Source organism: Sceloporus occidentalis, unplaced genomic scaffold (genome assembly GCF_023333645.1).
Source record: "Sceloporus occidentalis isolate IW3139 unplaced genomic scaffold, rSceOcc1.0.p SCAF_342, whole genome shotgun sequence".
Classification (NCBI taxonomy): domain Eukaryota; kingdom Metazoa; phylum Chordata; class Lepidosauria; order Squamata; family Phrynosomatidae; genus Sceloporus; species Sceloporus occidentalis.
In genome coordinates this window covers 255,011-280,573 of record NW_028317322.1, presented here as the reverse complement: position 1 = coordinate 280,573, position 25,563 = coordinate 255,011, and positions in this window count along the sequence as shown.

Sequence of the window (25,563 nt, the reverse complement as noted above, 5' to 3'; positions counted from 1 at the left end):
AAGGAAGGGAAAAAACCCCAAAAAGTTTTAATTGGTTGGTGGCTGCTTAAGCATCAATATATCCATACGTTTAACGAAGGAGTGAAATTATCTCCGCTTCCTACTTTTGTGCTATTTTTAGTTTAATTTAGAAACAGCACACAATTGCTAATTAACAACTCGTTTTCAATGAATCACTCTTTTCCGAGCTATCCTTTTGTAAAGAGCAATTAGAGAAAAGTGAAGCCACCGAGGACATTTTTTCTCCCCCACTTTTGACAATAAATCAGCTTTAATATTTTGTCGTAAAAGAGGAAAAACAGCTGTCAGTAGCGTCTCTTCCAACATTACCATTAGCGGTCAACTGTGGCTCAAACACGATCATCTAAATATATATTTAATTCAACCTGCAAACTGAATTCACATAGAGGGTCATTTTAAGAGTAAATCCAGATTTTGGATCATTAACATTCCTTCCAAGTGTCCTGTTTTCCACGGGACAGTCCTGATTTTCAGGTGCTGTCCTTGGTAACTGCCAAGTATGATAGTGAGGATCATCCGGTGGTTGAAGAGAGCATCTGATCTCCTCTTACCACCCCAATGGAGGTCTTCTGCAGCAAAGACCTCCATCGCAGCTCCCCAGTGGCCACCTCGCTATGTTCTGCACCACAATGGGACTCTTGGGATAGGGTTGGATGCCGGTTCAGCTCCCCTTCCTTCCTCTGACCCCGCCCCTTCCCTTTTCCAGCCAAACCCCCCCCCCAACAAAAGTGTCCCAATGTGGACACCTGGAACGTTGGGACTGCTTCAACTGATTGGTGCAGTTGGAGTGTTTTTGATGATAAAAGAAAACCGAATTTGCTGCTTCTGTCTCACTTCGACTTGAACAAGTTGTTGACATCTTAGGAAGCACAGAAAAGCTTTCCACAGTCATACAGTATTTAATCCCCTGCCCATCTGCGTTACACGGCTCCTTGTAATCCCTTACAATGCTTCTTTTTTTTACCTTATTTTGTGACAAATACAATGTGTCAACTGAGGTTTAAAGGCACAGAAAAGCCTTCTATCCAGTAAATCTGACATGAAATGCAGGGCTGGGACGTAGACCAGACGTTGCGGTATTTGTTAATGCCGTTACTGCGGCGGATACGAAAACGGTCATAAAGGGGCACCAAACTACGCAATATTTTTAAATGTTTCGCGGAATACCTAATTAATTTAATTAAATGCCACTTTATCATTATGCTGTGTGTGCGACATTTGGCTTATTGTGATGCCTCTAACGCTCTTGCAGAAAAGTCATTTCTATGAATTAAAGAAGATTATATATATATATATATATATATATAGATATATAGATATATATATAGAGAGAGAGAGAGCGAGAGAGAGAGAGAGAGCGAGAGAGATGACATACTTCCCCAAAATCTCAGATGGCCAAGTGGGACAATGTTGTGTAAGGAGATGTAAATTGGACTCATGGTTAGAGGCTCAGCTCGGATGGGACTTTAAAGAGACTTTTTTTATGTCAGTTTGTGACCTTGTGGAACCTATGTGTCCAAAGAGTACAAAAAACTAATCTACCCCAAAAAATCAGGGACTGAATGCCCCGTTGAGTGATCAGGTTCCCTTGTCCAGCTCTGCTCGATGGGCCAATTCCAAGGGATGTTTCCAAGATCCATATACAGTGGTCCTCCATAGCACTCTGTGCCCGGTGCCACACATCTTTAAGAGGTGCAGTGCCGGGATATGATGTCCGATGCAAACACTCAGCAGTACGGATGAAGGTTGTGGCGTTGAGTCCTGGGGGTCGCAGGTACGGCAAGGTAAATAAATCTAGGGCTGTAGAACTCTGTGATACCCTCATACCCAGCAAACATTCTGAGCTCCTAGAGAAGAGGGGCATCAGGGGAGACAATTGGGGCAATAGAGGAGGAAAGAGAGGCACCAGGGATTTGGGACTCAAACAAGGACCGTCCCTGAGAAAGTATTACATCTCACACAGTAAACCGTTACTGTTACTATATCAAGCCGTGATATGATATTTCCAGCCTGGTACTGGGTGGCTCTGCCCTTGAGAATTGTGTCTTTTTTAATTGAGTTATTCTGTAAACAGTAACTATTTATGTGTAGTGAAAAAGTGCTTTTCTGTTTTTGAGGACGACGGGTATTGTTCGGTCTTGACACGGTAGGGAGAACCATGTGACCCATCCAACTAATGCCCCCGATTGGCACCATTGGGGCTTCACAGAAGAGCCATTGTTCCCTAAACATTTTGTCCAATTATTCTTAAAGTAAACACTTTCCTACAGAAAGAACTGGCTGCCATAGCTACTGGTAACAATCTGGCTTTTGTGAAGAATTCCTTCTTTTTTTTTGAAGGAAAAAAGAAGAAAAAAAAAAGAACGAGCTTTTCTGATAATTTATAGAGCTGATAAATTAACGCTAAATACTTGCCACTTCAAAGGCTCCTTTGCTTTCTCACGCTCGGCTATTTTGACATTCTCCATGAGAACAAGATGAAAATATCGAATTGTGATAATAACCGGCCCAAGCGATGGGCGCTGCCGGCGTTTCTCCTTGTGATTCCTAATAGACTTTCGGATTCTGGTCGTTAACTCTGTGAATGACAAAAATGTGTAGAGTCCAGAGCTTGCCTGTCGCTAGCAAACAACTGTGGGGTTACTGAAAAAAACTGAAAAAAAATGATGTAAGGCAATAGCTGCATTTTCAGTTGATGATGTCATTATATCGTCAAAGGATAGGTTTTGTTAACAACGTCATGAAACAGAGGAGCAACCCTCACAAACACATATGCCAAATTCTGCCATTGCCAGGCCAGTTCCTCCTGTGCCTGAGTCTTCTGTTCTGGGCAGGTCCTGTCCCACAATATCACACACCTTTGCCATATTTCTGGTCGATTTTTTTTTCACCCCAGTCCCCGCACACAGTTCAAATGCGTCTAGTACCTCTTGTAGGCTCTCCGGTTATGATTTGCTCGTCCTTCTAGTTTTGTGTAGTCTTCTTGATTTTTACCTTGGCCAGCATTTTTGAGCCATATGCCAGCACTCTACCCCGTTGTTGACAGCGGTGATCTTCCAATGGGGTCATTTCAACGGGGTCGATTAATTTAGGGACAGCCTGGCAAGGGCTGTGGTTCAGAATGTCAATGTTTTACCTGGAACCCTTGCGTGGAATATCGGTGAGCGAGCGCGGCAAGCCTAACTGCTCAACAACCAAAATGGCGGACCCCAGTAGACAATATTATCCCGTTCTACTACAAACTCAATATATGATAATTGAAACAGGATGCCAAAATTCCTCTTGGGGCATCTTCTTTTGGTATACTTGTTAATTGCTCTTTTGGTGCGTGTCCCCTCGACAATTTCTTGGACAAGATTGGGGTGAGATCCAGTCCGACCCGACTAACACCTGGTCACGAAGAGGGATTCCGCGCCGATACCTCCGGCACATTAACATCTCACCGCTCTCCAGGCTGCTCCCTGAAACCCAGCAAAAACCGAAGACGACAATGAAAAATTGAAATCGTATAACTAATTTAGTGGAAAATCTTGATCCACAGCTGAGTACACTTTATATATCTTACAGTCTCTTGTGCCTTAAATAGGACAACGACAGGAGTGGGAATTATACACGCAACAGAACCCAGAACCTCACACGGTTTCCTCGTGCTTGTAATCATTCTTTTTTTTTTTTACGGATCTTGTCCCGATTACTCACACCTTCCTTTGTCTGTTTCAAGCAGCGAAGGGACTTTAATCAGCTTGCTCCTCACAGTCAGATAAACCTTCAACCATGAAGAGCTATCTTGTGTTCAATAAATACTAATGCTTAAAATACCGTATTTGCTCGATTATAAGACGACCCTGATTATAAGACGACCCCCCAAAATCTGAATATTAACTTAGGAAAAAAGAAAAAGCCTGAATATAAGACGACCCTAAAGGAAAAAAGTTTTACCAGTAAATGTTAATTCATGTAAACTATTTTTTTTAATAAAAGCTATGATTGAGAAAAATATTTTTTTTGTTTTTATTTCTTGTATTTTCCAGCCTGTCCCCCAGTTACGCACATCTGCCCCCAGGCTTGCCACACCAATATGGCACTGTGGCCCATGATATGCCTTTTAACCCTCTATATGCCACTGTGCCCCATGGTATGCCTTTTGACCCCCTATATGCCACTCTGCCTCCAGAAATGCCTTATACCCCTATATCCCATTCTGGCATTTAGGGGGTTAAAATGCATATTATGGGGCAGAGTGGCATATAGGGAGGTATAAGGCATTTCAGGAGGCAGAGTGGCATTAAGGGAGTTAAAAGGCATTGTATAGAGCACTCTGCCTCCAGAAATGCCTTATACCCCTATATGCCACTCTGGCATTTAGGGGGTTAAAAGGCATATTATGGGGCAGAGTGGCATATAGGGAGGTATAAGGCATTTCAGGAGGCAGAGTGCTCTATTAAATGCCCCCTTAACGCCACTCCAGAAATGCCCTATGCCCCCATTTAACTAACACACACACACACACTCTCCCCCCCCCCTCCCCTCCCCTCTCCTCTCTCCTCTCTCCTCTCTCCCCTCTCTCCCCTCTCAGCCCTCTCTTACCGGTGCTTCCAGCCGGGGCAGCGGGTTGACGTCGCCTTCTGCTGCAGCCGGAAGGAGGTGGAGTTGGCAGCGGGGGTTTGTATGCGTCCGTCGCGTATACTTTCCCCGGCTGTCAGAGATCAGAGATCTCTGACAGTCGGGGAAGGTCTACGCGACGGACGCAGACAACCCCCGCTGCTAGCCACACCTCCTTCCGGCTGCAGCGGACGTTGTCTACGCGGATCGCGTAGACGTCAACCCGCTGCCCCGGCAATACAGCAGGAAGCACCGGTAAGTGTGTATGATGGGGGGGGGGGTGAGACAGGAGGATCCAGGTCCCCTGCAGCGGTGCGGGGGATCTGGATCTTAGTCTCCTAATCAGACTCTATTTGAGGTCTGATTAGAAGACGACCCCGATTAGAAGACGAGGGGTATTTTTCAGAGCATTTGCTCTGAAAAAAACCTCGTCTTATAATCGAGCAAATACGGTAATATGTATGTAAAATAATGTATTCGTAAAGCTTTTCTGTGAATTCACAAAAACTAAGTTTCAGATTCAGATTATATATATATATATCATATATATTTTATATTTGTATATATATATTATATATGTATTATATATTATATATTTGTTATATTATATTTTATATTTTTTTTATATTATATTTATATATTTTTTATATTATATTATATTATATATATATATATATATATATATATATTATATTTAACTCTTTCAAATCTTCTGTATGTTGTCCCAACTTCAGTGCGCCTCCACCTCAAGGAAAATGTTTCAAGAACATGTTTTCATTGAATTACTAAAATTCGAGACTGAGACAGAATTTGGCCAAGTTGCCCAACAAAAATTGACAAAGCAAGCCGAAAATTGAAGCCAACATGGTTCTTCATGTACAGATCCACAATGTTCTTTCTCCATGATTGAAGATGCTTTTTAAAAGAAAAACCCTACCATAGTGGAAAATGAAACCATGTTTTTTTTCCCATATACTAAATAAAAATATACAAATTTTATTACTGTTTATTAATGTATAGAAGCTTCAAAAATACATTTTACCGATTACTTAACTATAAAAAATATTATATTAATTGTATATATTGTTGACGTTACTAAATTGGAAAATTATGCTTTTTATTGATAATTTGGTTTAGAAAAATTATACCGGGAAATACTGGTCTTTGTGCATTTCTCTGGCGGTTAAAAGTGCTTATTCCACAAAGTATCTATCAACGTGGATCCATTCGAATAGGTTTATAAACCTGTCTCATCTAGAGAGGGTTTATAAGCCTGGCCAGACTACAAGAACATTACGATCCTTGGCCATGAGACTTCAATAAATTACCTTGTGTTTGTGACAACCCGGCTGGCAAACCCGGTATCTGCGAGCTTTACTCCCATCTCATCTTATTAGCAAATTATATATTGATGGAATGAGGGGTTAATTCCAAATAACTGGAACAAAAAATTGTTTTGCTCAGCACCAAAGCTCTCACCTGTACATTAATCTTCTGGTTTTTATAGAAATCCCATCCAATAGATCAGCCGGTTTCACCGGGGACTCATTTTAGCCAAGATTACTGCTATAAATCTGAGTCTTTTCCTCAGCCGTCATAGAGTTCTTCTGTTCTTCACTCTTTCTAAACGTGCCTTTTTTTTTGTGGTAATCAACTAAAAATCAGTATTAAAAATTGAGCAGTTTGTACAATGCATTAAATAATAGCCGCTAGTGGAATTTATGGTCTTTGGTAAAAGCCTTATTATTATTCGCTGACTTTTCAGTGGTGAAAATTAGGAATTGATCATTTAGTGGTGGCACGAGGTTCTTCCGTCAGGTGGCCTCCTGGCCTCAAAGCGTTTACAAGCTCTCTAGCGTACCTCTAAAACATTTAGGTTTGACAAATAGTGCGCCCAAAGCCCCGTTACTGAATCTACCCCGTGGGTTCTCTTGTTATAAAGCACTAGGCAACATTGTAATTTCATCACCTAGCTAGACGCCATGGAACTTCTCTTCCTTCTCCTGCGCCCCACTCTTCACACCTGAAGCCCTTTCCTGATTTCTCCGCCAAACGTCAAGGAAATGTAAAAAAAAATACACGAGGATTTTAAAACGTTGAACCACTTACAAGCTAAAACCAGCCATAGGCGCACCTTGGCAGGCGGACGGACGTCAGAGTTGAGCGTGAGGACCGCTCGGGCGAGAGGGACTTGCTGGGGATAGCGTGCCATGTTCTCTGACTCGTCAACCTGTAGTTGATAAAATTTGTACCCCATTTGCAAACTCAGTGTCTGAGTTCCTGAATCCTTATCATTACATAAGGCAAACAAACAAGCCCCAGGCATTGTGTGCACTGATGAGTTAAATTAATAGGGGATTTTAATTAAACTCTTCATTCATATGTATATATGTTTTCCGTCAATTTTTTTTCAACTGGGAAATTTTTGGTTGGGTGCACAGAGGCAGAAAATGAGACCCTGGTACTTTCCACTATAGATAAAGCTGTTGATTTCATCAGACGAGATAAAAAAGGAAACTATGTATCCGTAAACCGCTTTTTCTGCCAAATTATATCACGATTCCATTTCGGTTATTTCCGTCTGCCTGCAAGAATCTGGATGTTGGAGCATTGGGGATTAACCGTTTAAGTGTCTGAGACGGTGAGAAAGACATCGCTCTTCAATGATCCAGTAAACAAAAAGAAAAATTACCATGATTATGCAGTGGACGTCTCCATAGCAACTTCAATCTTGATGATTTGTGCCTTTGGACACATCGATGGCCTGAACTTTTCCCGGAATGGAACAAAGCAAAAGGGGTTGACAAATGTAGAGCTTTAGGTGCCTAATACAAGTATTTATGTCAGGAGCGGGTATGCCGGATGCGGTTGGAGTCTTTATGCAGGGACTATTGGCCTCTCGCGACTCGGAGGAAACCGAGTTCAAGCCAGAGGTCATGAACCTAGGAAAAGAGCAAATGGTTTTCCGCTAGCAATGGATGAGAAGTAAAGAGTAATTAGTGCTCAGGTTGGGGTCGATACTCATACCAGGGAACTCATCACAGTTGACCTGGACTCTCTGCTTTAGTTTCTTCTTTCTCTAGGCAGGGGAACGTTGTTGGCCATGCTTACACCCGACCCACTAAGGTCTTCTGAGGCTAGTTCCGCGCCTATGTGCAGCTAGCCCGATTCTAAAGCCACGATGGAGCCTACCTTGGGCAGTTCCCAAATATGCTGAGAACCGGATGAAGACAAAACCTTTGGCGAGACTGAGGTTCTACCAACTGCAGGTCTTCCTGGTGGGCACACAAACCCGTCAAAAACCTCCATGGTTCAAAACCAGTGCTTCATGATGATTTAGGTGTCAGCTTGATGCTTTGGGGACAATATCAGTGTTATTCTATTTAAAATACTCCCCAAAGGCAGATTATTCTTAAGAAGTTTGTCATTCCTTTTAGTGCCGTATCGTGATCTACCAGTCATGGACCTCATTAAGGTAGTAGCGTTTTGGGCACTCATCCATCTCCTTTCTCTCAATTAAATTCTGCTCTACTTCTAAAACATGTCCAATTTTTTAAATATTTTTATTTTTTAATAATATTGAAAAATTTCAATATTACACAAAACGGTGGTTTGAAATGCGGTACTTTTTTTTGAATGAATCCTGTTCAGTGTTGCGTCTGGATTAAGGAGCTGCTTTCCCCGTGGAAGTTCCCCCTCCCTGCCCAAAATGACCATCTGCTCCACTCTTTGAGTTGTTGAAGATTATTGCAGGACATAAAACTGATCTGCATAATTAACCTAGATTTTAAACCTAGATTTCGTTATATCGATTTTTTTGCATTTAATGTTTCTTTAAACCTAAGATATATTAGCAATTTTTTTAAATAAAAAATATATTTATTTATTTTTCTGAAAAAAAAGATCCAAAGAAATACAATTTCTCAAAACATCATAGGATTTTGATGTTAATGGATAAACTAAAATATGATTACATTTTCCTTGCTTAATAATATGAATACAAATATTGAGAAAAGGGTGTTCTGTTGCAAATTGGTAAACGTAGAAACATTACCCTAGCAATCAGTGTCATAATTACCAACATTTCTGTGTCCTATTGCTGGTATATAAGTGATGTTATGTCATGCATTATGCGATGTCATGGGTTTCTAATCCAAGCTGTGCACGTGAAGGGCTGACGGCAGTCTGGATAAATTAGGACACCTATAGCAAGGACATATCCTGGATTATCAGGACAATCCAAACAAGGTTGGGACTGTTGGCAGCTATACCTTCTGTGACTGCTCACATTTCTTAATGTGAAATGAGCTGCACTTTGTACGAGCTTCTTAGTAACACAAGTCGCCTAAAACTCATCTTTCCTTCAATCTCACCTTCAATCTCGGTAGCTCAAGAGATAGAATCAAACCCCAATCCTCTTCTGATTAATAGGTAGTTCTAGAGAACCCAAGTTTTATTTGGGGCCAACAATAAGAAAGTATTCTTGTCATACCCCAGTTTTTATCGACTCGTCCAATAAACAGGAACAGGTGTTGGAATAGAAGACTATAAAAGAAGAAGAGGCGTCGAGAAAAACAGTAGCAGGTAGACAAGAGGCGGTTGGGATGAGCAATTCCATAAATAAGAAAAATATATATATAGAACGCGGAATCTTGCGTGTTCGTAGACGTTCACATGAGATGTGGCCAAAGATATGCAACAAGCTGGCCTTCAGAAAGCAGAGACAGAGATCCAATACAAGGGAGTGTTTTTTAAGGGGCGTTCAAATATTTTTTTAAGCACTGCACCTGCTGACTTGCCCATGAAGTCACATCTAAAATGATTCTAGGGTGGATGCACCAAGTTCCCAAACCTTACTATTTGTTGGTAAAAAAAAAAAAAGAATATTGGAAAAGAACTTAGGAAAACAACTTGATACAATGTATATAACCAACCATCAATTGGTCCACTGCCATGGAGAGCTCACTAATGAATTAATCGCCAACGCGATAACTCTATATAGTGCCTTGGCTTTAAGTTGGGTTGTCTCCGTAGTATATCTGCTGTTATTTTTAGCCTGTCTTTTACTTTTCATCTAAGAGACCGATTACCATCGCGGAAAAATGTCGGAGAGAATTTTACTGAAAAAAAAAGTAACATTCTTTTTTTTTTTTTTTTTTTTTTTTTGCAATCGCCAACCCCCTCCCATTCATCCCTACTCCCTGCCTGCTACTTTATTCTGAAATATCTCCGACATTAAGGCCGCGTCTGGTGCGAAAACAGGTGGATCACAGTCAGATTAGGGAAGATAGGGGTTCATAGCTCGCAAAGCCTTCAGGCACCTGCTGTCTAAAAGAAGAACTGATTAATCTGGATGCAAAAAAACCCCCCCAAACTTCACACGTTTGGAAGATGTTGAAATCCATACTCAGCTAAGCGAAGAAGGGTGTTTATATTTACTAAGGATTCTAAAGTTTAAAGGGTAGATGACCAAGGGCTGCCCTGAGACATTTTGTGCTGCGTGTAACGGCAGGGGGAGCTTAATTGAAATGTATGAGATTTCCCCATGGAGACAGGTGGCTACTGGCATAGTTTCTGGTTTCTTCAACAGAGACGTCCAGTCATCCCATTAGCACTTGAAGGCCCTCTTCTAGCCCTTGGGTTTCTCTGGAAGTCCATGGTAGAAATAAAGGTTTTGTATTTAGTATGTTCTTAAATATATGGGAACGTCCCAGGATGCTCTGGGCTCTTCAGATTCTGGGGGAGTGGCTTTATGAGTAGGCGGGGCTAGCTTCAGATATTAAATGAGTTGGGAGTGGGAAGGGAATAGGATGAGGAATGGGCGTGGCTAAGTGCTGCTACCCTGCCCGGCGATAGAGAAGTGTGACCCGAGACCCAGAGAAGCAGTCCTTCACCCGGAGACTCCAGGTCAAACCCCGACCGCAAATAGATATTAACCATTTAAAAGAAATGGCAGGTCTCAGAACATTTGGCTTTTTTTTGACGGGAGAGGCAGTGATGCTTTTTGGCCCCTGTCTCTTCTTGAAGATTTCAGTGGTCCTTCTCATGGCACATCTGAGGGGGGGGGCAAAAAGATCTGCCCCCCTTGCCTTTAGGCTTTGGCAGAGAGGGGTAGTAAGGGGTGGCATATCCCTTGAGAAGATTTCAGGGTCAGGCTTCCACTGTGACTCTTAATGAACACTTTTGAATCATCTATCCCACTTGTTCAAGCTGGAAGTACCAGCACCTCGGGGGTTTAATAGTAAAAACGATAACCCTTTAATAGTCTCACAAAGGTTCTATTGTAATGACTAATGGTGACAACCAAGTGGTTCTAATATCAGTGAAAGCCGTGGCATGTCAGGGATTGCAGTCGTGATATAGTGCGGTGTGAGCTTGAGCTGGACTCCCACAGCTGAAATAGAGATTTAAAAAACAGATACTTTCTTCATACTGTGATGTTGATTATTCTTATTGTGGCATTTTTAGTTCCTTCTTTTTTTTTTTTTACAGATTTTATAAAAAATGTATATGTGTTAGAAACCTACCTGATGGACCGTGGGAGCAGCCATCTTAACTTCCTGTTCCGAGCATCTGTATGATTGTATTGTTAACCCCTTCATGACCAAGGATTTCCACCATCCTAGCGCCCTACTTTTTCTTTGGCTTTTTAGACCTCTGAGATCTCTTGTGTAACCAGATGATACCTCTTATGAGGTCATGGTGACATCACAACGGTATTATTTATTACCTTTATTAACTTTTTTTTTTTTTTAACAATTTTTTAAAAAAATGTTTTAATTTCATGTTGAGCCCCACTGCAGTTGTTCGCAGGGTGATCATCTAGCCGGGCTTTATAGCCCTGCTTTTTCTCATTGCAGCACCAGCCTGCATCTGGGGGGGGGCTCATCAGAGGTTCTAAAGGGTCTGGTGGATAAACCCTCTTTAAACTATTTTATTTTATCAGTTGTTTCTGGCAGTGTCAGAAATTCTCAGTTTAACCGATGTGACAGCGTACTGGTGGGGAAACACCCCCGCTGGTGCAAAAACTTAATATGTATTATTATGTCCTAATGGTCATCTAGACCATTTTATATAGGTCATAATAATACATCATAAGGTCATTAAGAGGTTAAAAGTTTTTCCCCCAGCTTTCCTCAATAATTCAATTATTTCCTACTCTTGTATTTGTGTTAAATAAAGTTATTCATGTTTTGATATAATGTATCATTTTCTGTAGTTTCTTGTTGAAAACCTTTCAACGCAGCCTCCTAATTAGTTCCCTCTGCACCTCTCTGATGTTTTCTTGATGGTCTATAAGTTTAAAAGGGACTGTGATGGGTTGTAGGAGGTCAGACTGCAGTGATGTCATACACAGAGCAAGTGCTTTGGAAGAATGACATGACTCTATTGCTAAGCAGCACTGATATCTCCATAAACCTCTTAATGTCATTTTAAGTGACATGGAGCATTGCAGAGAAAAATAAAATGGCAGATAGGTTTCTTTTACTTCACTTTACATGCTGCGGCACTTATCTGGTGATAGTTTAATAAGGACCAGAGGCGGAACAGCACCTTTAAGTTGCTGATTGTTGTTGATACGTTCAAACAGCCTTTTATAAGGATCAGGGAAAAGAAGTGAGAGGACATCAGTACAGAGAATTGATTAGAAAATGCTGGCTTTGCCACAGGCAGGTAACCGCTGGTTTATTCTAGAATCAAATTCAGACAAATTACAATTTAATCAAATAGAATAGAAGGGATTGCCTGACTTGAGCCCATAGTGCTGAAAAGGATGGTTAAACAGGACAGATATCGCACCGATATAAATATTCATGTTTCGATGGAAAGTTAAACCGCACACCGCAGGTCTGAGGATTTTACAGAGAAAGCGGAATCATTCGGTATTTTTTTAACGCTTGTTATGGGATAACTGCACTTGCTCTTTAATCGGCCCCATTAGCTCATGTAATTGCCTCATTGCTATGGGCTTGTTTTGTAAGTCGCAAGGGTTGCCATTACTTAAATCACTCGGCTCTATATGTGGAGTTGGGTTTTAATGCCGAATCCATGTTCATAATGCCTGTGTGCACCCACGTGGGGCTACCTAGCACCCTAGCAGTCGGAAGCAGACATAGACCCCCCCCCCCCCATTCCTGAAAACAAACTCCCCTTTCAATATAACAGGAAGAAACAGTGGTTTTCTTTATTATGGCTAAGTTTTATTTTCCTCCTCAATGCTCCCTGTCACTTCAAAATGGTTTATTGTGATACTAGAGCTGCTTAGCAATAGAGTGATGTCATTCTTCTGCAGTCTGACCTCCTACAACCAATCCCAGGCTTCTTTAAACCAATAGACTTTCAAACAAACCTCACTGTGATGTCAGGTATTGGCAGAGCAGTGCAGAGGGGACACATTTAGAGGCTCCACTGAAAGGTTTTCAACAAGAAACAACAGGAAAACAATACATTATTTCCCAGGAATAAGTTTATTTAACACGGATACAGGAGTAGGACATAAAAAATATTTTTGGAACAAAAACATCTAGGTGGAACAACACCTTTAATAGAGACTTTTGTTGCACAAAGAGAGACTGGTTGTCCTGAACAGGGGCACTCGTGTGGTATGATGTGTGTAGGTTTTAATTAGTAGATTTATTGACCCTGGGCACAGGATCATCAGACTTTGCACCGCTTATTATATCATAAGAGGTACGTCGAGGCTCCTCTCGTGCTCTCTGCAGAATTCCTTTATTAGCGAATAAGTGATACTGAAGTATTTTTCTAGTATTAGCGTTTCCATGGAAACTTTACAGCAAAAACCTATTCTGATAAAGAAAAGAAAAAAAATAAGGGCAATTTTTTTCCCTAATATGTCAATTGCAGTTGATCTATTAATTAAGAGGAAATTGAGCTTATAATACTTATACAATTTCAATTCATTTAACAAGTTTGGCATTAAAGTATTGTTTTTTCTTTTAAGAAAAGCAACTAAAGGTATTTTCTCTAAAAGCTCTTTTTTAATCTCAGAATCTGCTTCATGTGAATTACATTGACGGGTTTTTTTTTTAATTCTAATTCAAAAAAGTTTTTAATCCATGTTTTCTAAGTGAATCTAGTTTTCTTCCAAGTTTGTTTTATAATGAATTCATATTTTATTATTTTTATTATTATTATTGTTATTATTAATGGTTCCTACCGGTGTACTCAGTGCTGTACAAATATTGTAAGGTCAGTAAGATGTTCAGGTGCTGGATAAAGTAAGTAAGGATAGGAGTGGATGCCCTGTCCCAAAGAGCTTACAGTCTAAATGTGGCACGTCCTGGAGAAAGGCTCAGGTACGCTTACCTGGTGCAGACTCCTGACCCTAACTGTATTAGCAGCCATTGGCATTTCGAGGATTAATCACTATAGTATCACTATAGCAACCAATATAATATTCTATTTGGTAGAAATAGTTAGTTGCTATGGTGATAAGACTTTAAAAACATTGCACCAGAATCACTTTAAAAAAAATATTTTAGTGGAAAAAAATCACAAATTAAAAAACACCTGAATCTGATTGGTTCCTATGAGAATCCTTGAACACCCGGGGTCAGATGCTTTTTTTAATCTTCGTGTACAGCGTCGTGTACAGCTGTGCCCCAGAAGCCAATCAGTGTTGAGAATTGTCGGAACACAGAGGAGGAGCACTAACCTTAGGGAGAAGCAGCAGCTAAAAGAGCTGCAGCTTCTCCCTAAGGTTAGTGGTCATAAAGTAATTTAGTATGCATTCTTTTTTGGTGAGGCTGTCTGGGACATTATACCGTCCCTTTAAATCTTGCTTCCCTGGCCTAGTCTATAGACCACATAGGAGGGAAGCTGCAGCTCTGTAACTGCAGCTTCTCCCTACGGTAAGTGTAAAAAGTAATTTAGTACGCATTCTTTTTTTTTGGTGAGACGGTCTGGGGCATTAAACTTTCCCTTTAAATCTTGCTTCCTAGTGAAGTTTCGGCTTTGGCTGGGAGCCATCAGCGCTTAAGTGATTGAGTAGAAGGTTGGGGGATATATTTCAGGGGATGAGGAGGCTAAAGCAGGAGGTCATGCGTTTTAAGTTAGATGGTGCAAAAGATCAAGAGTAATATATTGAAGTGCCTGGAACAGAAATACGGCACAAGGTACAGTACGAGAATTTCCCGACGGCCGTAATAAATAGCCTGGGCCGGGAGAGGTAGATGGGGGCAGAATTAATGCCGTTTTGGAGTGAAAAGTAACTCAATAATAATAAAAAATATAAAAGGCAATATGTCATGGCTGCCCGGTGCAAAGACCACACGATGGGGGTTTAATAGAAAAAATAAGTTTTGGTGCAAAGTGGTTTTGTTGCCATAGCAACCCGCAGCTCCTTATTACACTTAACCTGTGGTAAATAATAGAATGGCTTAGTCTTAATCACCCAGTGGGAGGCTGCGGGATTTTTCTCCTACTGGCGTACTTGGAAACCTTCTAAATGAGCTGACCCTAGGACTTTTTAAATATTAACCCTTAAATAGCCTATAGTGAAGATTCTATGTAGCGACTCACAAAATGTGCTACCCAATAGCGGCCCCCACGGAAACCTTGACTTGTCATTATTACACTTAATTGAGTCACCTGCATTCAAGCAGGGATATCAACATACTGGGAGCGAAAGCACCAATTAGCAGTCTTATATATGATCGCAGCGGGGGGGGGGAGAGAATAGGAAGGAGTCGGCTCCGGACTGTGTGACCCGGAGAATCTGCCCCTTCACCCTGAGATTGGGGCAAAAACCCTGAGATTTCAGGGCAAAACCTGAGAGTTCCCGGGTATGCCGATTGGATTGTTCCACTGGTTGCTATGACAACTGTCGTATTGCAACAGGGTCTCTTTTTATACAGAAACCCCCAAATCTTCCATCATCCTCTCAATAAATATATAATCAAGGACATTTTCTTACAAAAATCTATCTCATTATTAACCATTTCTTTAAAAAAAAGTTAACCCTTAAAGAATATTAACGGTAGAATCCCTGGCGCCAGCTGGGCTGACATATATAATGTAGAGTTCCGCACGTAAAGCTCATCTCGTTTGTCACGAGAGCGACACGCGACGTTTATTTCCCAGATAATCCGGCAATAAATCAGACTTGACTTGTTCATGGGGCCTTGTGTATATAACTCTAAACGTTCCATTTAAATGGGTAATAGACGTTTGAACTCTAATTATCCCGGCTTACGGACATGGAGCATTCGTACAAACACATCAGTCATCGCGATTCGTCTTGTCTTAGTAGATTTCAGTCAACGAGACGTGGATTGTGAGCATTCAGCGAGCCGTTCGTGCCGATGAACCGTGCGGCTCTACATCGTCACACTCCACAGAGCTGCCTTTTTCATTTAATGCGCATTGGAAACCTTTTTTTTTTGCATGGGCTCCAGTGCATTTTACTGCATGCAAATAGGTGTAGGGACTCATTAGTTACCAGAGTTAGAAGATAAACCTTCCGTCTCATTTAAAGTGACCCTTCCCCCATTGTATTCACTTTAATGCATATGGTAGCTGAGGGGTATTTTTGGAGAATCTCCCCATATATACACCGTATTTGCTTGAATATAAGACGAGGTTTTTTTCAGAGTAAATGGTCATCAAATAGAGGTCTGGCTAAAAGACTAGGATCCAGCTCCTCCGCAGCACTGCAGGGGACCTGGATCCTCCTCTCTGCCAGCCGGTGGACGTCTGTGCGATGCGCACAGGCAACTTCCGCTGCTGCCGGCACTTCCTCTGGGTCTTCTATGATGGTGCACTGGTGTCACGTTACCTTCCGGTGCTCAGTCATAGAAGCCCCAGAGGAAGTGCCAGCAGCAGCGGAGGTTGTCTGTGCGCATCCCGCAGATGTTCACCTGCTGCCAGAGAGGAGGATCCCCCGCAGCGCTGCAGGAGACCTGGATCCTCCTCTGTGGCAGCCGGTGAACGTTTGTGGGATGCGCACAGACAATCTCCGCTGCTGCCGGCACTTGCGCCGGGGCTTCTATGACAGAGCACCCGCGTGATATGACCTTCCGGTGCTCAGTCAAAAAAGCGAGGTGGAAGTACCGGCCAGCAGCAGTGGAGGTTGTCTGCACGCATCGCTATATAAAACAATAAATAATAATAATAAAGCTCCAGTATTATCCACTTCTGTTTCTCCACAATTTAACACACATAAGATTTGAGCCAAATGGTGCTGATCTGTTGACAAATTCAATTTATAAACAGTAAAAAAGAGCTTTAAACTCCAACTTTGTGATCAGAAATACATTTAAATAAATCACCTACGTTTTGACAGCATATAAGCAATAAAAAACACATTTCAATTAATATTTGTTTAGTTTGTTGTCAGAAATGACTTCTGTTTCCATGGGTTTGTTTCCTAATGCAATCTGTTGTATAAAATAATAAGTACATTATTTACATTATTTGGCTCTTTGAATACATTTAAAAAAAAACCTGCTAAAATCAGTATTAACTTTAAAATATATATCGTCATTTCTTTTCCCCAATACCAATAGGATTACATAAAAAAAATAATAATAATAAAAAAAAAAAATTATATATATATAAAAATTGCTAGAAATATGGCTGGATCGCCGTACATCAAAATATTAGCCTCCTACCAGCTCTGCCATTTATCTACAACCCACTCAATAAAATTACCAAAAATAATAATTCTTGGCTCCTGGGGGTCTGTGTAGCAGACTTGCCCTCTGTATAGGGAACGTCCCCCCCCCCCGGTTCGGAGGGTGTAAACGGCAACCGTAAATGCACTTTTTTTTTTTTTTTTTTTTTTTAATCCTCATGAGTCAGTAACTCCGTCCTGCCAAATAGACAGATTATTCAGCCGGACAACCTGCTTACACCGGTCTGAAAAACAGAGGTCGGAGGAGACGCGCAATATGCCCGAGAAATGTCACTTAATGAATCAACCTCGCCGCTTCTTCAGCAAATACCATTTTGTAAAGAAAGGTCGAAAGGCTGCAGAAGGCAACTTCAGGATCACTTTAATTTATTTTTTTAATTTAATTATTTTTTCTTTTTTTTTTTGATTTTTTTTTTTTTTTGATTTTTTTTTTATGTTCTAAAATAATATTTTTCCCACCCCGAAAAAAGAAAGAAATCCTCAAGCTTTACCTTTCTAAAAGTTATTAAAAGATGCTCTTAATACAGTAAATAGAACTTTTTTTTTTATCTGATCAATTGTCGTTATTTGTGTTGCTTTTTTTTAAAACAACGCGGAAGCTGTAAAGAAGTATTTTTCATTTTCTATGCCAGCAACCTATCAGGACCTCTTTTTTTGTGTCACATGACTATTAAGTGTTCCCAGCCAAAAAATTGGAGCGAGGCAAGAATGTACTCAATCGACGCATTATTTCTGTGAAGAAACATAGATTTTTGTAACAGCTAAGAACCATTGGACCCGTCTCATACGTGCCTTAACCTTAATCTCATTTTCAATTTAGGAGCCATGTGCCTATCCCACGGATGTTTAAATCCCCACTACCACATCTGCTGGGTGGCTGTTCCACTTATCTACCACCCTCTCAGTTTTTGTTTCCTAATCATTTTTTTATCCTGCAATCCATTCCCCATTGTCATTAACCTCCTGAATGTATTTAATAGCACACTACACTTTAAATCTGTATTTTGGGCTGGCCAATATTAATATTTTCCTAAGCCCATGAATGTTCCGAGGTCCTGATCAGCTAAGTGCTGGATTAAAGCTGTCCGCACGCTCTGCAGCCTCTGTTCGTAGAGACGCAGCCCTTTTATGCTCTAAAAGCCAACGGGACAGAAGGTGGATAATCTTTTCCCACTTGGCATTACGTTTCGGTCTCTGCGAAGCCGTACGCCCTGCCGCTGGAGGCTACATTAATGATTCACGGGAGATACTTTGTGTCTTGTGTTTAATTGTTGAGATGACGGTAACCCTGCGCTTGGAGCGCGATAATCCCTCTCCGAATGCCACCGTCAGCTACTTCCAGTGTAGGTAACGGTCTAACATCACCTGTCTCTAAGACAATGGCAAACAAATTCAGGGGTTAATGGAGCGCAAGCCTGCGCATCAGTGCTTCTGTCCATAGTAACTAAATTAGTCAGTGACTAACTAGCTCGATCCCTGCTTGACGTTAAAAGGTTTTACTTTCCGATGACACGATTAAAAATAAAATAAAAAAAGAAATACATTTTTTTTGACCGAAATCCATCTCGGATTCTGATACAGCTGTAAAAAAAATTACATTATTAATTTTATTTAATAAAATAGCTTTAGTATAAAATATAAAATATACCATGGTTCAAAAGTTTGGGGTAGCTTAGAAACATCCTTGTTTTTGAGAGAAAAGCACATTTTGTCCATTAAAATGACATGAAATCCAGCGCAGGCGGGGTTAATGTTGTAGCTGGAAATGGAATATCTTCATACAGAGGCCCTTTATCACTCCCATCACTCCTGTGTTCCAAAGGCCCATTATCACTCCCATCACTCCTGTGTTCCAATGACCCTCTATCACTCCCATCACTCCTGTATTCCAATGGCCCTTTATCACACCCATCACTCCTGTGTTCCAATGGCCCTTTATCAATCCCATCACTCCTGTGTTCCAATGGCCCTTTATCACACCCATCACTCCTGTGTTCCAATGGCCCTTTATCACACCCATCACTCCTGTGTTCCAATGGCCCTTTATCACTCCCATCACTCCTGTTTTCTAATGGCCTTTTATCACTCCCATCACTCCTGTTTTCTAATGGCCTTTTATCACTCCCATCACTCCTGTGTTCCAATGGCCCTTTATCACTCCCATCACTCCTGTGTTCCAATGGCCCTTTATCACTCCCATCACTTCTGTGTTCCAATGGCCCTTTATCACACCCATCACTCCTGTGTTCCAATGGCCCTTTATCACTCCCATCACTCCTGTTTTCTAATGGCCTTTTATCACTCCCATCACTCCTGTGTTCCAATGGCCCTTTATCACTCCCATCACTCCTGTGTTCCAATAGCCCTTTATCACACCCATCACTCCTGTGTTCCAATGGCCCTTTATCACTCCCATCACTCCTGTTTTCTAATGGCCTTTTATCACTCCCATCACTCCTGTGTTCCAATGGCCCTTTATCACTCCCATCACTCCTGTGTTCTAATGGCCTTTTATCACTCCCATCACTCCTGTGTTCCAATGGCCCTTTATCACTCCCATCACTCCTGTGTTCCAATGGCCCTTTATCACTCCCATCACTCCTGTTTTCTAATGGCCTTTTATCACTCCCATCACTCCTGTGTTCCAATGGCCCTTTATCACTCCCATCACTCCTGTGTTCCAATGGCCCTTTATCACTCCCATCACTTCTGTGTTCCAATGGCCCTTTATCACACCCATCACTCCTGTGTTCCAATGGCCCTTTATCACTCCCATCACTCCTGTTTTCTAATGGCCTTTTATCACTCCCATCACTCCTGTGTTCCAATGGCCCTTTATCACTCCCATCACTCCTGTGTTCCAATGGCCCTTTATCACACCCATCACTCCTGTGTTCCAATGGCCCTTTATCAATCCCATCACTCCTGTGTTCCAATGGCCCTTTATCACACCCATCACTCCTGTGTTCCAATGGCCCTTTATCACACCCATCACTCCTGTGTTCCAATGGCCCTTTATCACTCCCATCACTCCTGTTTTCTAATGGCCTTTTATCACTCCCATCACTCCTGTGTTCCAATGGCCCTTTATCACTCCCATCACTCCTGTGTTCCAATGGCCCTTTATCACTCCCATCACTCCTGTGTTCCAATGGCCCTTTATCACACCCATCACTCCTGTGTTCCAATGGCCCTTTATCACTCCCATCACTCCTGTTTTCTAATGGTCTTTTATCACTCCCATCACTCCTGTGTTCCAATGGCCCTTTATCACTCCCATCACTCCTGTGTTCCAATGGCCCTTTATCACTCCCATCACTTCTGTGTTCCAATGGCCCTTTATCACACCCATCACTCCTGTGTTCCAATGGCCCTTTATCACTCCCATCACTCCTGTTTTCTAATGGCCTTTTATCACTCCCATCACTCCTGTGTTCCAATGGCCCTTTATCACTCCCATCACTCCTGTGTTCCAATGGCCCGATGGACTGAGTATTCTCGCATGTCCCAAAATTTGTTGCTGTGAAATATAACGTGGCAGCAGATGGCGTAGAACGGTAGAAACCTAGAATTGTTTCAGCAGATCGGCCCCATTTAGCCCATGGTGTTTGAATCAGCTTCTCCTTTCTGCCACCCAGTGGTGAAAAAGTGCAAGTGCGCTTTCACAGACATCTTTCACTTTAGATTAATTGGGCTGTAGAACCCTTTGATGCCCTCTGACCCAGCAAACATTCTGAGTGCCTAGTAAAGAGGGGCATCAGAGGAGGTAAGGAGGGGCATCAGAGGAGGAAAAAGGGTTTTTGGTCCCTAAAACAGGTTTTTATCAGTACTTTTCCCTATTGGAACACATCATTAGGATGCAACAAACTCACAATGTTAGAGAAAAATAAATTGGAGTGTATTTTGGATGAGTTATGTGCACAGCTGGGAAACTGGTAAATATTACCCCTCCTGTTGGCATCAGGGGTATTATAATAATAATTCTACATCAATTTGCATCTGAAAGATGTAATGGCAATGAAATCCTGCTCTCCGCAGCGTGAGAAGATAAAAGGTTTGAGCAGAATGAAAATGGGTAAGTAAATGTCATTAATTAACCAAAATGACATTCAACATCCACATCAAATATTAAAAATATATAGATTTGAAGAGGTTTTATTGGCTCTCCTACAGACATTTGATATAATCCCGCTGGAATTTAGGTGTTTGATGCTTTAAAGGGACACTTCAGCCATCATATTCACGTTAATGCAAACGATAGCTGAGGTGTAGTGTGACCACATTTTATTTCTGCCATTCAGACACACACTACGAAGCAGATGAGATCACACACAGGCGTATATATATATATAAATACTGATTCACATATACTGTTATATATTAATTATTAGAAAGCCTTGGAAACCATGTTGATTTCAGACATCCCGGCTACCGCTAGCATACATCACACATCTTAGGATATGAAATGCCTAAAGAGGGACACATATTTTACGGTGTGTGCTTAGGGGCACGACTTTACTGAGACTTTCTGTATAACTGAGTGGGGCATTTAGAAGAAGAATTATGGGGTTTATTTACAGTTTAATTTATAAAGCCGTTTCCTGCTGTTTCTATACACATTATCGGGGCTTTTAGGGCAGTAGAATCCTGCGATACCCTCATACCCAGCAAACATTGTGAGCTCATAGAAAAGAAGGGGCATCAGGGAAGGAAAGAGGGGCATCGGGATCCAGGGGTCCAAATAGGGACTCTCCCCTCCATACAGGGACACTTGAGAGGTATGCATATGTCTACCATTTGTGAAAAAAAATCAAGGCATTTGAATGTCTGCAGCGAGGAAGCCATGTTTGAAAAGGGAGACTAGGCCACTGGAATGGAGTTAAAGGAGCAGAACACCCAAAATGTCCCTTTAAGGGATCAGTGGTGGAAACAAAGAGTTATGTGTAATAAGTCTGAAAGGTGGTCTGACCACGTGCCATAATCCCATTTATAACCAGAATCACTTTATATATAATCCCTTAATAGTTTAATAAATAATGCTATGAAGTGTAAGCGTGACTGTCCATGCGATATGTGACGGTCCCTTTAAACGTGTAAAATAGGACGCTTTGGTTCTTTTGACTGACTTACGATTTCTGATGCAGAATACATGAGCTCATCAAGAACATTCCTTGCTGCCCTGTCCTATGACTTATTCATCACAAACATACCCGTGTCGTAGGATTTCGGAAGACATGAAACATTAATGTCACGGATGTCAAAAGAGAGGAATGGTTATAATGGCACGAGACTGCGTCTCAACAGAACCCATGGAAACCTGCTTGCTGCCTTTATATATATATATATACAGCTTCAGGGGTCTAGCAGAGTCCGTGCCTCGACGGGTCAGGGCTGTTCTGGTGGCAAAAGGGGGACCTACACAATATTAGGTGGTCATAATGTTACTGTTGGCTGATCGGTGTATATATATATAGAGAGAGAGAGATGTGATTTCAGTTCCTTCACTTTATTACAAAGGTCTAACCCGAGTGAGCTTCTGCGGCAGGAAGAGCTTGGCCGGCCCTGTATAATGTATAGTTAAATAAGTGAGATTATACATTATACAGGATCCGCTCAGACCTTCTTGCTGGAGAAACCTGCCGGTGCCGGCCCTTGGTGGAATCTCTGGATCAGATCTCATTTTTAAACTTGACTAGAATACACCGTTAAGAAGTTTCTAGTTGTTTTCGCCTCTTTACGTCCGTGTGACTTCCTCGCTCGTGTTTCGGTGACTACATGAAGTGGGAAATAGGTTGAATAAGAGGTTCCCTGGAACCATAATTTGCATTCTGGAATAAGTCAATTTGAAATCTTGCGGAGTTAATTTCCTTCTAATAGAAGATCACTGTTTGTTTGTGGTCTCTTTCTTCTATTTCCATGGTAATATCGTAACGGGTAGTTTAACGTTCCATTTGCTTTTTACAGGAATTTATGTTTTATGCGTTATAATGCAGGCTGGATTTTTTTTTCATATTATTTTATTTCTCACCTTATTTCATGCTAAGTGTTTTTTTTGGTTCGGCAGAACACTTTTTGTATGTTCCATTATCCGTGTTTTTTTTTTAGTTTTTTTAACGGCCGATTCAGTTCGGGAATAAATGAAAAAGGCTGCATAAAATTCTTTAGGTGATATAAACATGGTAGGGTAGTAATGTGTAAATCTTCGGTGGCAATTTGCAGGCTGTGCGCCTACATTAAGATGTTGCCGCTCGGAAACTCGGGCGGTGAAATGGAAAATGTGAAGCTTTTACCATAACCAAGTTCTTTTGTTGAACCTACGTATAGCTTGTGCAGTTGTTCAAAGCCGAGATCCGTGTCTCTTAAGTGGCAGCAGCAGAATTATTTTAAGGTGGGAAGGATTCATCCACAGTAGGTCTGGAGCCCGAGTGCGGGGTCTACAACACTGATGGACGGTCTACAAAATCCAACAAAAAATTGAGATACCACTGGGTCAGGGAAGAAGTAGAACGGCTATAAAGGCAAGCAGAACATACTGACCCGTGTGATTGGGTACAACTGCATGGCTACAGTAATTGGACCTTTGGAGTTGGGTCTCCCCAGGTGATTGGTTGTAGATGGAGTGTGTCTACAGAGAAGCCACCCTAGAGGAACTTAATCCTGCTGTAGGATGTCCAAGAGCTGAAGGTACCAAGAGAGCCGGGGCTGAAGGATCAGTCCCCCTCCTCAAGACTGTGGATGATGGAGCAGTCGTTAAGCAAACTGGTGTCAGCCTACAATAGCCTTGGACGGTGACCTGTTCTCTCCTCAGGAACAGACACTTTTAGCAAACCACAAAGTGTCCTTAACACGTGTCATTAGGCACCAAGCTTGTTCAGTGGCACCCTTTGTTTCAGGTCCTGGAAAAAGTCCCTACAGAACAGGGCAGTAGGAGAGGAACTTCTGTTTGAGTTCATTTTCTAGGGTTCTCAACAAAGCCTGTTCAAAAGGACACCTCTAGAACAGAACATGCCCCCATAGCATGCATAAATATGTTTAGGGGGAGGCCTTCCGTAATGGCCGTCCATGCCATGTCTTTGCTTAGCCTGCTCGATCCTGTAAGACTTCTCAGGAGACCTCCTAGGATATGGGGACATCGGAGGAGGAACACAAGAGGGAGATTTGGGTCCCAAAGAGAGACTTTATAAAGCCCTGTCGTAGGGCAAGGTAAAAATAACAGCCCTAGCATCAAAATAACAGAGGGATTTTTTATATTAATAAAAAGTAAAAGAAAACCTGATTATGATGATGTTTTTTATGATGTTTATTATTATTATGTGCGCTCCCCCGAAGCACCTCTTCTCATGGGTAAGGAATATACAGTACGGCTTATCTGTGCTTTCACTGCTCATCCTCCTCAAGAGTTTCGCTGTCCTCCTCCACCCATCTTTCCCGTTTGCTGATGATGAAAGAAAGCCTATTTTTGAGTGCATAAGGTGTAGTGTTTCCTCTTTATTGCATGCTAGGCATTCTCAAGACATTGCTAACCCCCAGCCCTAACCAAAAGAGATTCAAGATGACCTTAATAAGCGAGGGCTCGTCCGTACATTTCTTAACATGTTTAGATTTAAAGGGACAGGCATCATTTTTATTTAGGTGGAATTATATACCTTATTATATACTGTACCATTTCCTGCTTAAACCAGAAAAAAGGTTTCATATCTTCATATCTGCCCCAAATCTTCCGAGAAATAGTTCTTGAACCGTGTAAAAAATGTTTCATCATTATTTTTGCTGGGAAAACTTAATTGTCATGTGTGGCAAAAGTAGGAACTGATTGGATGTTGCCATAAAAAAAATGTAAAAAAAAACAAACAAAAAAAAAACGCTTATGAGTTTCTGTGTTGGTTTCATCTCACTAATTCTTCAGAGGAAAGAATAAAATGGCAGATCTGCTAAGATTTATTTATTTAACATAGTAGAGTTAACATAGTAGAGAGCACAATTCATGTTTCCCTAAGCGGAACGGCATCATTGAAAGCGATGTTTTAACTAAAACTTGCGTCAGATGAGTGCAACTTGTGTGCATTTGGGTGAACTTGGCATTGCGTGGATGAAGATCCTAGTTGGGGGAGTTGAGTTCCTCCCAAGCCCACCTGTTTAAAGCAGTCTCTCCAGTGGCGATGACGCTTGGAAGGACAGCTGGCGATTTGCGCTGAGAACCACCATACAGAGTTACCATGGGTAGTCCTTAAAAATAAATTATATAAATCGTGGTTGTATTTTTGTCCAAATATTTTTCATTTATT